The 16,362-nt window shown below is 51.4% G+C and overlaps 1 protein-coding gene across 3 annotated transcripts in view; it reads right to left on the bottom strand.

Moving 5' to 3' along the window:
- Nucleotides 1-16,362, bottom strand: part of SLC26A9 (solute carrier family 26 member 9) — a 736,991-nt gene that overhangs the window by 148,593 nt on the left and 572,036 nt on the right. The window lies entirely within an intron of this gene.

Raw genomic sequence — 16,362 nt, 5'->3', positions numbered from 1 at the left:
GACAGCTGGCTGGTTGGTGAGTGACATGGGAGTCAGGCATGACTGTCCGACCCCATGATGCAGACATCACGAGGGGCACATGCACGACTAACATCCTCCTGTCTTTTCCCTTCCAGGTGACTCTGCATATGCACTTGGGCCCCATCTCCTGACTCCATACCGGAATCCCCAAACCAGAGGTCAGAGAAGATACAATGCTGCACACATACGCACCTGTGCAGTGGTGGAGCGCACATTTTGCATCCTGAAGTCCCGTTTCCGATGCCTGGATAATTCCGGGGGGGGCCCTGTTGTATTCCCCAAACTTTGTGTGTCAGATCATCGGTGCATGTTGCGTGCTGCACAACTACGCCATGAGAAAGGGCCTGGAGATTGACATATGTGATGACCTGACCCCCGAGCTACACAGTTCCCCCCCTGCCCGAGGCTACCCCGTCTGCTTAAGGAACAGCAGTCAGGAGTTGCCTCGTGGAACGCATCTTTGCACGTTAAACACACACACATTCATCATGGCACACGGACAATGCACGCATGCACACCACTGTGGTCCCTAGCTCACACACACCACATCCACCTCACATTGGTTTAGCCCAAGTCCACCGCACAGGACTTGGGAGCAGCAACGTCACGCCAAGGCCCCAATGATGTTGCTGTCCATTCATACCACATTCACACGGTTGTGGGGATAACCTCTCCTCGACGATCCAAGGTGACACGCCTTGCTTTCAAGAATGTCACACACACATACACACACTCACACACCAGTCACACGGTCGCAATGACCTCACCGGGCAAACCCTGCCGCGGCAAAACTGTGTCCAGTCACTAATTCTGCACTCCTCACCGTGTGCATGGTGCTGTGACATCCGTGAAAGAAAAAAAAAAGGGGATCATGCCATTAACAGCCATGGCATGCCCTTACAGGTGCACGGCACATGCATCTATGCACGTCACCAAAAATAAAAATAAAAGCTCAAACTGAGCTGCACTTGTCCTCAGGCCAGTCATTTGCCCTCTCGCGGGCCAGGCCTCGTGCCAAGGGTTCAGCTCCGCAGCTGTCGTGGTGACGACTCGGGTGGGGGGGTGGGGCATCACCTGGGCTGATGCTCCTGGAGCTTGTGGCGGATGTTGCCTGCATCCCCTCCAAGGCAATTGCAATGCATGTCAGGACGCTATTTGTCTCTGCTTGCAACTGCCTCTGCTGGGCGTTGTTCTGGCGCTGGAGGCGCCTGTTCTGGCGAGCCTCTGTCTGGATAGTGGCAGTGTTGGCCTGCACGACCACGCCCAGGCTCTTAACCTCCGCCACGATGCCTGCTGCTGTGGCCTGCCATGGTGTTCCGATCCAGGCTCGCCTGCACATCAGATGCCTGGTCCCCAGATGTTGAGGGACCCCCTGCTACCATGTGGTGACGCATGGCATCAAGGGTCTCGGATTGGTCACATAGGCATGTGGCCATGGCTGCACAGTTTGCACTCACCTCCTGCAGGCAGTCGGAGATGGAGCTGGTATGCTCAGCCTGTTGGGTGAGGCACTGCTGCATAGCGGCTGCGGTGCCCTGCACAGCCACTGTACACGCAGCCTGGGTCTTTGCCGAGGACCCAACAAATGACGCCAGGCTGTCAGCCACACGGTGGAGGTCACAAGCAATATCGGCCATGTGCCATGTCTGGCATGCCTGCTCCCTCTCCAGCCCTTCTTGGAGGGATCCAGGTACACCCCTGGTCTTCCTCAGAGCCTTCCTTGGAGATGGAGAGGCTTGTGTCCGTCTGGACGGAATAGCCATTGAGGGGGTTCCCCTGGACGGGGTAGCCCTTGAGGGGGTTCCCCTGGACGGGGTAGCCCTTGAGGGGGTTCCCCTGGACGGGGTAGCCCTTGAGGGGCGTTGAGGTCTCAGAGGGTCCGGGGAAGATGGAAGCCTCCTCAAGGTAGAGGCATTCCTCCAGATGGATATCCACCTGCTCCTCCACAACTACCTCTAGAGCAGAGGTGTGGGCACTCCCCTCCACCAATGTTTCATGGCTTCCCAGGGGGTCAGGCTGAGGCTGAGGATGATGTTCCGGGGATGGTGTGGGTCGGACACAGGCAGAAGATGGCCCAGCTCCCTCCAGCACATCTGTGGATGACACAAAGCATTCACATGTTGGTGGACCCACACACTTGTCACATGTTCCCTTGCACCCCCTCACATGCTCCACACCGGATGGGGGATAAAACACACTTACCTCTCCTCAAGTCCTGTTCACTGGAGTCAAAGCCCTCAAGGCCCTCCACCTGCTCCTGCTCAAGACAGCTGGCGATCACCTCCTCCTCAGCTGTCAACTTGATAGAAGTAGCTGGTCCGCCTCCCGTGCCCCTGAGGTGCCTTTTGATCTTGGCCAGCTTCTCCCTGACCCGCAGACGCATGTTGTTTATCTTTTTTTGTATGTCCCTCCAGGTCCTGGTTTCATGCCCAAGGGCATTGATCTCCAGGGTGACCTTCTGGAGGATCTCCTGCTTCCTGGCCTTGCTGGTCCTGGCGCTCTGTGCGCCATAGAGGTAGGCATCATACTTTGAGATGGCAGAGGTCAGGATCGCCCTCTCATCCGCAGAGAAATTCTTCTTTCTCCTCTCCCTGTCCACCTCAGTATCTGACATGGCTCAGACCACAAAAGTACGTCTGCACCAGGAAACAAGCGGGCGTACTTTTGCGCTGGATGGGTGTATGGCTGGGCGTACTTATGTTTTCGGCGTATGCCGTTGGGCCGGCGTATCTTAGGCGGTTACGCCCGGCGTGGTTGTGAGCATGTGCATAGGGGTGCTGTGCATGCGTTCGCGTCACGGCGCATGCGCCGTTCATGATACGCCGGGCGTAAAACAGTGCACAATGCTCGGACCATCATTTGCATGGTGTCACACCCACTTCCACCTATGCCGGCTTACGCCTTAGAAACCCACGCCACGCTGGCGCAGCGTTGAGAGCACTGGCTTCCTGAATTCCATGCTTGCCTCTCTGCGCTGCGTCGGCGTAGCGTACAGGGGTTACAGGGGTTACTCTGCGCTACGGCGGCGTAATGTGCGCCTGCTGGCTGTGAATCTGGGCCTATGTATTTAGGGTTGTAGGTGCTGAATGGTCTGGTCACCTAGGCTGGTTTAAGGGCCTAGTTAATTAGCTCATGTTAATTATATCACTGTCTGCTATTTGTTGCATACCTCCCAACTTTTTGAGATGGGAAATGAGGGATACCCATCAACAAAAGTATGCAGGCGTAGGACACACACCATTGCTACGCCCCCTTAAAGGAGGATTGTACAAAAAAAACAAGATGCTTTTTTTACCACTATTTCTTTATATTGGCTTTTGAAATGTACACATTTAGCAATTTAGAAATGAGATGAGCTTTAGAGCTTTTTGATAGATAAATAGTGCAATTTATATACATTTATAGTGATAAAGACCAAAATGAGACAAATGAGGAGGAACGAGGGACAGAGTAACATTGCTCTAAATCAGGGACAGTCCCTTTAAAATCAGGGACAGTTGGGAAATATGTAGTTGTTAGATGTGGATTAGCATATAGTATATGTTGGTTGTGCCTTAGTTATGTACAGTAATTGATATTCCTGTATACAATTTCCTTTGCATACGATAATGTGATCAAGCTTTTATCTTTTTAGCTTTTTTACACAGTATCTCACAAAAGAAAGTACACGTCCCACATTTTTGTAAATATTTCATTATATCTTTTCATGTGACAACACTGAAGAAATTACACTTTGTTACAATGTAAAGTAGTGAGTGTACAGCTTGTATAACAGTGTAAATTTGCTGTCCCCTCAAAATAACTCAACACACAGTCATTCATTTTGAAACCACTGGAAACAAAAGTGAGTACATCCCTAAGTGAAAATGTCCAAATTGGGCCCAAAGTGTCAATATATTGGGCCCAAAGTGGCCACCATTATTTTCCATCACTGCCTTAACCCTCTTGGGCGTGGAGTTTACCAGAGCTTCACAGGTTGCCACTGGAGTCCTCTTCCACTCCTTCATGATGACATCACATAGCTGGTGGAAGTTAGAGACCTGGCGCTCCTCCACCTTCTTCCATTTGAGCATTCCCCACAAATGCTCAATTGGGTTTAGGTCTGGAGACATACGTGGCCAGGCCATCACCTTTACCCTTAGCTTCTTTAGCAAGGCAGTGGTCATCTTGAAGGTGGTGTTTGGGGTCATTATCATATTGGAATACTGCTGTGCGGCCCAGTCTCCGAAGGAAGGTGATCATCTCTGCTTCAGTATGTCACAGTATATGTTAGCATTCATGGTTCCCGCAATGAACTCCCCAGTGCCGGCAGCACTTATGCAGCCCCAGACCATGATACTCCCACCACCATGCTTGACTGTAGGCTAAGGTGACCAGATTTTTAAAATGAAATCCAGGGACATATTTTTTCTTTACTAGTAATAGCAACAATCAGCGACTCTCTGCCCTTCGCCGCCTGCCTCACAGCCTCTCAAGTCTTACTCTTCCGGCCTCGGCTACTACTAAATGGGAAGCGGAGGAACATCACTCCGCCAGGGAAGGCAAGGAGATAGGTAGGTGGCTGGCCAGGATTTAAGCCAAGGCAGAAGAACATGCGAGTGGAGCTGATTGGGAATGCGCCCGAAACTGAAGAAATATTCCAGCACATGATCATCAGAAGAAGGCACAGATAATGGGAAAAATACAACCCCCCTATGCTAGTAGGCAAGGCGGAGAGGGGGGGGGGGGTGTAATTCTATTTTTTTTATTTTAATTCTGCACTGACTGTCTTTAAAATTGCCCCTGTCCCCTATTAAATCCAATCTGGGGACAAAACCAGGGACAGACTTGGTCCGGGGACAATGTCCTCAATCAGGGGACTTTCCCCTGAAACTGGGGATGTCTGGTCACCCTACTGTAGGCAAGACACACTTGTCTTTGTACTCCTCACCTGGTTGCCACCACACATGCTTGACACCATCTGAACCAAATAAGTTTATCTTGGTCTTATCAGACCATAGGACATGGTTCCAGTAATTCAGCAATACTGGCAGCACTCATATGTCTATTTTCCAAAGACAACCTCTGGATATGACGCTGATCGTGTGCACTTAACTTTTTTGGTCGACCATGGCGAGGCCTGTTCTGAGTGGAATCTTTCCTGTTAAAATGCTGTATGGTTTTGGTCACCATGCTGCAGCTCAGTTTCAGGGTCTTGGCAATCTTCTTATAGCCTAGGCCATCTTTATGTAGAGCAGGGGTCTCCAAACTGCGGCCCAAGGGCCAGATGCGGCTATGCGATAGCCTTTATCAGGCCCTTGGGGCACTATTTCTCCCTTTGATATGAGGCACTATTCCTCCTACTGACACCAACAATGGGGCACTATTTCTTCCACCGATAACAATGACGGGATACTATTCCTCCTCCTAATAGGGGCAATACTCCTCCTCTTTGACCACCAACACTGAGTCCATATTTATTCTCACTGATTCCAGGCCCGTGACATTTCTGCCCCTGCTGGCCACAGTCTCTGGCCCTCCCAAAGTCTGAAGGACAATAAACTGGCCCTTTGTTTGAAAAGTTTGGAGACCCCTGATGTAGAGCAACAATTCTTTTTTTTTCAGATCCTCAGAGAGTTCTTTGCCATGAGGTGCCATGTTAAACTTCCAGTGACCAGTATGAGAGAGTGAGCGATAACACCAAATTTAACACACCTGCTCCCCATTCACACGCGGGTTTAAGCAGCGCAGCCGCAGGTAAGAACATCGCAGTCAGTACCACAAAAGGAGAGCCTGTAGCTGTAGGGGGGAGGGGGTGTTCGCCGTGCTCGACTGACACCCGCCTCTCTTGGGCGCGCTGCCGCTCTGTCCTTTCTGTCTCGGCTGAGTGAGTCAGTCGAGCAGAGTCAGAGTGAAGCCGCCGCCTCTCCCTCCTCCGTGTAGACTGCTACATGTGCCATGTGCATCATGTCCCGCGCTGATCATCTGAGCCGAGGTGACAGGCGGGAGGTCTGAAAGGGGGTCTGTAGTGTATTGTAGGGGAGGTCTGGGTCTGCATTGTAGGGGGGACTGTTTGCACTGTAGTGGGGGGTGTCTGCACTGTGGGGGTGTCTGCACTGTGAGGGGGGGACTGCACTGTGCACAGTGTGGGGGGAGTCTGCACTGTGAGGGGGACTGCACTGTGGGTGGTATCTGCACTGTGAGGGGGGGGGCTGCACTGTGGGGGGTGTCTGCACTGTGAGGGGGGGACTGCACTGTGGGGGGTGTCTGCACTGTAGTGGGGACTGCACTGTAGGGGGGTCTGTACTGTACGGGGGTCTGTTTAACATGCAGGGGGTCTAGAACTGTTAGGGGGGATGTCTGTGTAACATACAGGCGTCCAGAGCTGTGGGGGTCTGTGTAATGTAAAGGGGTGCAGGGTGCTGTGTAATGTAAAGGATCCAGAGGTGCAGGGTGCTCTGTAATGTAAAGGGGTCCAGAGGTGCAGGGTGCTGTGTAATGTAAAGGATCCAGAGGTGCAGGGTGCTGTGTAATGTAAAGGATCCAGAGGTGCAGGGTGCTGTGTAATTTAAAGGATCCAGAGGTGCAGGGTGCTGTGTAATGTAAAGGGATCCAGAGGTGCAGGGTGCTCTGTAATGTAAAGGGGTCCAGAGGTGAGGGGTGCTGTGTAATGTAAAGGGGTCTAGAGGTGCTCTGTAATGTAAAGGGGTTCAGAGGTGCAGGGTGCTGTGTAATGAAAAGGGGTCTAGAGGTGCAGGGTGCTGTGTAATGTAAAGGGGTCCAGTGATGCAGGGTGCTGTATAATGTAAAGGGGTCCAGAGGTGCAGGGTGCTGTGTAATGTAAAGGGGTCCAGAGGTGCAGTGTGCTGTGTAATGTAAAGGGGTCCAGAGGTGCAGGGTGCTGTGTAATGTAAAGGGGTCCAGAGGTGCAGGGTGCTGTGTAATGTAAAGGGGTCCAGAGGTGCAGGGTGCTGTGTAATGTAAAGGGGTCCAGAGGTACTGTGTAATGTAAAGGTGTATAGAGGTGCAGGGCGCTGTGTAATGTAAAGGGGTATAGAGGTGCTGTGTAATGTAAAGGGGTCCAGAGGTGCAGGGTGCTGTGTAATGTAAAGGGGTCCAGAGGTGCAGGGTGCTGTGTAATGTAAAGGGGTCCAGAGGTACTGTGTAATGTAAAGGGGTCTAGAGGTGCTGTGTAATGTAAAGGGGTCTAGAGGTGTTGTGTAATGTATAGGGGTCTAGAGGTGCTGTGTAATGTAAAGGGGTCTAAAGGTGCAGGGTGCTGTGTAATGTAAAGGGGCCCAGAGGTGCAGGGTGCTGTGTAATGTAAAGGGGTCCAGAGGTGCAGGGTGCTGTGTAATGTAAAGGGGGCCAGAGGTGCTGTGTAATGTAAAGGGGGCCAGAGGTGCTGTGTAATGTAAAGGGGGCCAAAGGTGCTGTGTAATGTAAAGGGGTCTAGAGGTGCAGGGTGCTGTGTAATGTAAAGGGGTCTAGAGGTGCTGTGTAATCTAAAGGGGTGCAGGGTGCTGTGTAATGTAAAGGGGTCCAGAGGTGAAGGGTGCTGTGTAATGTAAAGGGGTCCAGAGGTGAAGGGTGCTGTGTAATGTAAAGGGGTCCAGAGGTGCTGTGTAATGTAAAGGGGTCCAGAGGTGCTGTGTAATGTACACAATAGTGACAAAGAGATATTTAAGGATGCAGAGGTATGCAGGGGGCACAGTGGGGTGTTTTTACATTTTAAGGTGGGGGGTGCCAGATATAGGATCCGCCCCGGGTGCCAAATGCACTAGGTACGCCCCTGTGTACAAGCTGTACACTCACTTCTTTACATTGTAACCATGTGTCATCTCTTCAGTGTTGTCACATGAAAATATATAGTAAAATATTTACAAAAATGTGAGTGGTGTACTCTTTATATATTACAAATGGTGTGCTTTTCCAAAACAAGATTTAGACCCATGCCTGTCGCATAGGCTCTCTGGGCTAATAAGGAAGAAAAAAATGATATATATTGTGAGGGGGTTAGCTCGGCAGTGGGTGTGTGTGACCCCCTGGATGGGTTCACCACACAAAATTAGGCACAGCAGACAGCGTTGTAGGTGAAAAAAAAACAAAGGTGTGGTTTATTTATACTATATACAGTGAAAAATATAACAGCAAAACAAAAAGAAACATGAAAAGAAATCCTGGTCAGCTTGACCAATTACTACACACGTAGGTTCCCTATCTAACAACTAGGTGCAGCCTCGTGCTGCCCCAGCCCCTATCTCCCTATTTTAGAAGTTTGCCACACAGGCCGCGTTGTCTCATCACACAGACAGATACCACACTCCCCAGGTTACACAAACAGAGAACTGGTTGCAGGTTGGAGCATCTTCCTAAGGCCCCTTTCACACTGGGGCGGGAGGCGCGGTGGCGGTATAGCGCCGCTAAAAATAGCAGTGCTATACCGTCGGATTTACCACGGGATTCGGCCGCTAGCAGTGCAGTATTAACCCCCGCTAGCAGTCGATAAAGGGTTAGTACCGCCCGCAATGCGCCTCTGCAGAGGCGCATTGCGGGCGGTATTGCCGCCGTTTCCCATTGTTTTAAATAGGAAGGAGCGGTGGAGGAGCGGTATACACGCCACTCCTCTCACCGCTCCAAAGATGCTGCTGGCAGGAGATTTTTTTCTCTCCCGCCAGCGCATCGCCTCAGTGTGAAAGCCCTCTGGCTTTCACATTGAGTATGCAGTGCAGGAGTTTTTCAGGCGGTATTGCAGCGCTATTTTTAGCGCTGTACCGCGGCCGCCTGAAAAACTCCTCAGTGTGAAAGGGATCTTAGCATGCTGATTTTTTTTTATAGAGGTCTTAATGAGCCCACTTAGTTCAGCTGGGCTCATTAACTCTTCCCCGCAGGACTCCCAGCACTTCCCCCTAGTGATATAAGTCGGCATAAAGTCTGAATCTTGGACATACATATTTTCCATCCTGGATGCAACCAGGCGATTTTACCTGCCTGCTGTCACAATATATATATATATATATATATATATATTCACCATACAGTGGCATACATAGACTTATTTGTGGAATAACGTAGAGTGCTTAACATAGCAAATTGCAATCCTAATAAATGTCCAAAAAGCAACAAACTCCTTTGTTGAGAAAATATCAGAAAAAAAAATTGCATGGTGCAAGTTGAAAGATACAGTGGGCTAGATTCAGGTAGGACTTACGCCGACGTATCTCGATATACGCCGCGTAAGTCAAAATGTGCGCCGTCATATCTATGCACCGTACCCACCAAAATAGATACGTCTGAAATTAGGCTTCTCCCGACCGACGTAACTTTCCTCCGCCGGCGTAACTTAGGCGCATTTTTACGCTGGGCGCATCTTGCGCTCCCATTGATTTCCTATGCAAATATGCAAATGAGGGAGATACGCTGATTCCCGAAGATACGCGCGTCCGGCGCGTGGTGCGCGTAATTTGTACGCCCAGCGCAAACTTGCTCCTCATAAAAGCAGGGGCAACTTAGCAACAGACGTCCACAGGTCAGCTGGAGAGCAGCTACAGCAGCACCGTTACGGACGAGCTGAGCAAGCTTAGCACCCACACTTGCAGGACAACACATCTGTATGCTAACATGCCAGGGGCAGCCATTGTCCTAGCAATACTATTGTGTGAACCGACTCGTAGGAGGGCACGGGAGAGGATATACCGCACGCGCATGAACATCTTTGGCATGGGTGATTCGGAGGTCTTTCGCATTTTCAGATTCAGCCCTGAAGCCATCCAGGAATTAGCCACAACCCTGCATGATGACATCACCAGCAAGACACATCGCTCACAAGCAGTGCAGCCACTGGTCAAGGTCCTGGCAACACTGCATTTCCTTGCCAGTGGCTCGTTCCAGCATACAAGTGGAGTAGTGTCTGGGATGTCACAATCCTCCATGAGCAGATGTGTGCACCAGGTTGTCCCCGCAATCCTCAGACGCATGTCCCACCACATCATCAAACCCACCCAGGAGCATCTGCGGGTGAAGGCAATGGCGGATATCTTTCAAATTGCAGGATTCCCACGCACCGTGGGGGCCATTGATTGCACACATGTGGCACTACGCCCCCCCCCCCCCCCGTGCCACAGAGCACATATACTGCAATCGGAAGCACTGGCATTCCATCAACGTACAGGTGATAGCCGATGCCCATTGCCTCATATGGCACGTCCATGCCAAACACCCAGGGTCCAGCCACGACAGCTACATATACCGTCAAAGCCACATCTCAACAAAATTTGAACAGAACGTGTATGGGGACAGCTGGCTGGTTGGTGAGTGACATGGGTGTCAGGCATGACTGTCCGCTCCCATGATGCAGACATCACGAGGGGCACATGCATGACTAACATCCTCCTGTCTTTTCCTTTCCAGGTGACGCGGCATATGCATTGGGCCCCATCTCATGACTCCATTCCGGAATCCCCAAACCACAGGAGAGCAAAACTACAATGATGCACACGCACATACCCGTGCAGTGGTGGAACGCACCTTTGGCCTCCTGAAGTTCCGTTTACGTCTGGGGGGACCCTGTTGTATTCCCCAAACTTTGTGTGCCAGATCATCGGTGCATGTTGCATTCTGCACAACTACGCCATGAGAAAGGGCCTGGAGATTGACATACGTGATGACCTGTTCCCCCAACCACACAGTCCCCCCCAAACCGAGGCTACCCGGTCTACTGAGGGAAGAGCAGTCGGGAGTTGTCTCGTGGAATGTATCTTTGCACGTTAAACACACACATTCATCATGGCACAAGGAGAATGCATGCATGCACACCACTGTGGTCCCTAGCACACACACACCCCACATCCTCATCAAATTGGATTAGCCAAAGTCCACCCTGCAGAACTTGGGAGCAGCAACGCCACGCCAAGGCTCCAATTATGTTGCTGACCATTCATACCACATTCACACGACCGAGGGTGACACCCCTTTGCCGGCAGGAGTGTCAACCCCCACATTCACACACCAGTCACACTGTAGTTTACACTCCTCACCGTGTGTAGGAACTACAACTTAAAAAATAAAGCTCAAACTCTGAGCAGACAAAAAATAATAATAAAGCTCAAACTCTGAGCAAGTATAAAAAACAAAAAAAAATATTTGAGCAGAATTTAACCAAAAAATGAGCACTCATCTGCTCTTACGTGGGCCAAGGCTGTTGCCACGGGTGCCACGGCTCCGGCTCCTCAGTTGGCGGGAGGGAGCCTGGGGTGGGGGGGTAGCATCATCCCCTGCTCGGTCACTTCTGGCAGGTGGTGACTGCCTGCCCTCCATAGCGACGGCGAGGCGAGTGAGCACTGAGTTTGTCTGTGCGAGCATCCTCAGCTGGCGGGTCGTATTGTGGTGCTGGTGCCGCCGGGTCTTCCTCCCCTCCGCATGCACAGCAGCAGTGTTGGCCTTTACTGCACCCAACAACCTCCTCATCTCCTCCGTAAGGACTGCTGTTGCAGCCTGCTGCTCCACCATGCATGACACCATCACCACACTGTTAGAGCTCACATCCTGCAGGCTCTCGGTCATTTTGCTGCCCTGATCAGCATGCAGGGTGAGGGTCTGCTGCAATGTGGCTGTACATGCAGCCTGGGACTTGGCAGAGGAGGCCAGGCTGTCCGCCACACGCTGCAGGTCACCCACCATAGCCCCGATATGGCGGGTCTGGCGCCCCTGCTCCTCCTGCAGCCCTTCTCGGAGGGCTCCGGGTACACCCCTCATCTTCCTAAGAGCCTTCCTGGGGGAAGGAGAGGCTTGGGCCCGTCCAGACGGGTAAGACCGGGATGGGGTTACCCTGGATGGGGTAGATCTGGATGGGGTTACCCTGGATGGGGTAGATCTGGATGGGGTTACCCTGGATGGGGTATACCGGATAGTCGGGGAGGTGGTTGAGGGTCCAGGGATGGTGGAAACCTCCTCTAAATAAATAGAGTCCTCCTGGTGGAGATCAATGGACTCCTCCACAACAACCTCAAGAGCTGAGGTGTGGGCACTCCCCTCCACCAACATGCCCAGGATTCCCAGGGGGGCCGACTGAGCCACAGTATGTTCCGGGGATGGTGTGGGTCCAACAACAGCCAACGACGGCCCAGCTCCATCCAGCACATCTGCGGATGACACAAAAAAAAACATGTTGTTGGACCGACACACTTGTCACATGTTCCCTTCCACCCCCACACATGCTACACACAGAATGGAGGATATAACACACTTACCTGTCCTCAAGTCCCGATCAGTGGAGTCGTATCCCGGAACACCCTCCACCTGCTCCTTTGAAAGACACCTGGCAATGATCTCCTCCTCAGGTGTCAATCGCAAGGAACAGACTGGTCCTCCTCCCGTGCCACTGGCATGCTTTTTAATCAGGACCAACTTGTCCCGGACCCGACGTCGCATGTCATTCAACTTCTTCTGAATGTCATCCCAACTCCGGGTCTCGTTGCCATTGGCATTAACATCCAGTGCGATCTTTTCCAGAATTTCCCTCCTCTGTGCCTTGGTGGTATTTTTACGTTGGGCACCATGCAGGGAGGCATCGTATTGAGTCAGTGCCGCCAACATAATCTCCATCTCAGCAGGGTTGAAGTTGTGCTTCCTCTTTTTCTCCTTGCCCACTTGAGGAGCTGCCATCTCCAGACCAGACAAAATTAGCGTGCTCAGGGGGGGAAAAAAAGCAGATGTAATTTTGCGCCGCACGGGCGCATGTCTGGGCGTATTTATGCGCTCGGCGTAAGCCGGTGGGCCGGCGGATCCCAGGAAATTGGGCCGGCTTAGTTGTGAGCATGCGCACAGGGAAGCGATCATACGTCCACGTGACTGCGCATGCTCCGTCTATGATACGCCGGGCGTAATCAACTGCTCCACGTTCAGCCCATCATTTGCATAAGGGCACACCCACTTACACTTACGCCGGCTTGCAACTTCAAATTACGGTACGCCGGCGCAACGTAACGAGCAAGTGCTTGGTGAATACTATACTAACCTCACAAATTTACGCCGGCGTAGCGCATATCAAACAATATAATTCAGAAAAAAATGTTTGATCCATCCGTGAAGTAACAATTGCGTGTCAGAGAACCATCACCACACACCTCTGGTTGCAATGCTTGCTCACCTTAGGTTTAAACCCTTTACAGGTTTTGCTTTGCCTTTTCATTTATTAAAGATCTGGCGTAGTTCCAACCAAGAATGTACCCCTCTTATGGTGGATTTTAAGGTGCATGAGCTCCGCTGGAGGATGGACGCTCGGATTATAAAGGAACAGGCCAATAGCGTTTTTTTTCTGAATTGTATTGTTTGATATGAATCTGTATATTGGACTTTTATACAACAAACTGTGGGCCAGATTCAGAAAGCATTTACGCCGATGTATCTCGATATACGCTGCGTAAGTGTAAATTTGCGCCATCATATCTTTGCGCCGTACTCAGAAAACTAGATACGCCGTAAAATAGGCTTCTTCCGACCGACGTAAAATTCTTACGCCCGGCATATTTACGCTGGACGCATCTGCCGCTCCCATTGATTTTGTATTCAAATATGCAAATGAGTGAGATACGCCTATTCAGAAACGTACGTTTGGCCGGCGCAGGCTACGCGCGGTGCGCATAAGTGGAATGTCTGGCGTAAAGTTACCCCTCATAAAGCAGGGGTAACTTTGCACCAGACTTGCAGAAGTCAGCTGGAGAGCAGCTACAGCAGCACCGTTACAGACGAGCTGAGCAACAACACTTGAAGGACAACACATCTATATGCCAACATGCCAGGGGCAGCTGTGGTCATAGCACTACTGCGTCTACGGGCACGGGAGAGGATATACCGAACGTGCATTGACGTCTTTGGCATGGGTGAATCAGAGGTGTATCGCATCTTCAGATTCAGCCCTGATGCCATCCTGGAATTAGCCACAACCCTGCATGATGACATCACCAACAAGACACACCGCGTACATGCAGTGCAGCCACTGGTCAAGGTACTGGCAAGTGGATCTTTTCAAAGAACAAGTGGAGTCGTGTCTGGGATGTCACAATCCACCATGAGCAGATGTGTGCACCAGGCTGTCCCCGCAATCCTCAGACGCATGTCCTACCACTTCATCAGACCCACCCAGGAGCAGGAGCATCTGCGGCAGAAGGCAATGGCAGATTTCGTCAGAATTGCAGGATCCCCCGGTCTCTCCCTGGCTGCCTGGCTGCCCTCCAATGCCAGGGCAATGCGGTGGAGGCATGAATTTGTTACCGCCTGCATCCGCAGCTGGCGGGTGGTGGTATTGCACAGGTGGCGCCGTGTCTGCCTCCTCTCCTCTTGTATGGCAGCTGCCAGGCTTCTCCTCTCCACCTGCATGGCAGCCGTATTGGCCTGGACAACCTCTGCCAGGCTCCGGACCTCCGTTACAAGGCCTGATGTGGTGGCCTGCAGCTCCCCCAGACACGTGAGAATCCCTGTGCAATTGCCACTCACATCCTGCAGGCTCTCATTGATGGCGACAATATGACCTGCCTGCTGGGTGAGGGCCGGCTGCATAGCTACAGTACAGGCAGTCTGGGTCTGTGCCGAGGAGGCCAGGCTCTCTGCCACATGGTGAAGGTCCCCCACTAAGGCAGACATATGGTGGGTTTGGCGGGCCTGGTCCCTCACCAAATTCTCCTCCAATGCCTCCGGGACACCCCTTGTTTTACGTGTAGCCTTCCTTGGGGCAGGAGAGGCTTGGGGCAGGCTGGATGGGGTGGCCCTTGAGGGGCTATCCCTGATGGGGGAGGTGGTTTGGGAGGGTACAGGTATGGGGGTCTCCTCCACTATGAAAAACCCATCCTCCATAGTGACATGCTCCTCCTCCACTTCCCCTACAGGTGAGGTGGGGTCACTCTCGGCCAGGGATGGGGTCGGTCGCCCAGCAGCCGACGACGGCCTAGCTCCCTCCTGGACATCTGTGGATGACACAAAACATTCACATGTTGGTGGACCCACACACTTGTCACATGTTCCCTTCCACCCCCTCACATGCTACACACCAGAGAGAAGATAAAACACACTTACCTGTCCTCAAGGGCTGATCGACCGAATCAAATCCCTCCAGGCCCTCAACCATCTTCCTCTCCAAGCATCGGGCAATGACCAGCTCATCAGGAGTGAGGGTGATGTTGGTGGCTGGTCCACCTCCTGTGCCACTGTCATGCCTATGGATCTTGCCCAGCTTCTCTTTAACAAGACGCCTGGTGGTCCGAGCCGCAACGCCAAGGGCATTCACCTGTGTGGTTATCTCCAGCAGGATCCGATCTTTTTCCACCTTGCTGGTAGTGCCAGTCAGTGCCCCATAGAGGCACGGGCCATACTTATTGAGGCCCTCAATAATAAGAGCCTCCCTCAGGGGAGTAATTGAGCTTCCTCCGAGCCTTAGCCACTGGTGCAGACATGCCTCAAGAAAAGAACAAATGTACTACTAGCAGTCAAATAAATGCTTGTGTACTTTTGCACTTGACGGGCGCATGTCTGGGCGTATTTATGAACTGGGCGTAGGCGTTGGGCTGGCGTATCTTAGGGGTTACGCCGGGCGTAGTTGTGAGCATGCGCAGATGGGTGCAGACAATTCGTCCTTGTCACAGCGCATGCGCCGTTTAAGATACGCCCGACGCTAACCACTGCGACACGGTCGGACCATCATTTGCATGGGGTGACGCCCACTTACGCTGCCCTACACCGTCGAAAATACGTTACGCTGGCGCATCTTGGTGAGTAATATCTTTCTGAATACAGTACATGCCTCTCTGTGCTGGTCCGGCGTAGTGTAAATAAGATACGCTACGCCGACATAAATATGCACCAATGTATCTGAATCCGGCCCAGTATCTTCAAACTTGCACCATAGTATTTTTTTTTTTTTTTCTTCTCAACAAAAGAGCTTGTTGCTTTTTGGACATTTATTAGGATTACAATTTGCTATGATAAGCACTATGGGTTATTTCATGAATACGTTTATGTATGACTCTGTATAGTGAATAGTATATATATTTTTCTTTCTCATTAGCCCAGAGAGCCTATGTGACAGGCAAGGACCCGAGTCTTGTTTTGGAACAGCACCCTATTTGTATTACATATATTTATCCAGCAGGACATACTCCTCTTGAGTACCGGGTTCTGTGACACAGGGCATTTGTGCTTGGTCCCCAATAAACCACAGATTATTGCATCACTGCAATAAACACCTCTTTTTTGTATGAAAAACTGACGACTCAAAAAGGCTAGATTATTTTGTTACCACAGCCAAATTTGATAAAATTTGTAAATTTGGACTCCCATTGAGGTTGTATGTTTTCAGTAATACCAATACAG

This window comes from Rana temporaria, chromosome 2 (assembly GCF_905171775.1).
Source record: "Rana temporaria chromosome 2, aRanTem1.1, whole genome shotgun sequence".
Classification (NCBI taxonomy): Eukaryota; Metazoa; Chordata; class Amphibia; order Anura; family Ranidae; genus Rana; species Rana temporaria.
The sequence above is the reverse complement of the archived record's forward strand: the minus strand, read 5'-3'. Positions and strand labels throughout refer to the sequence as shown.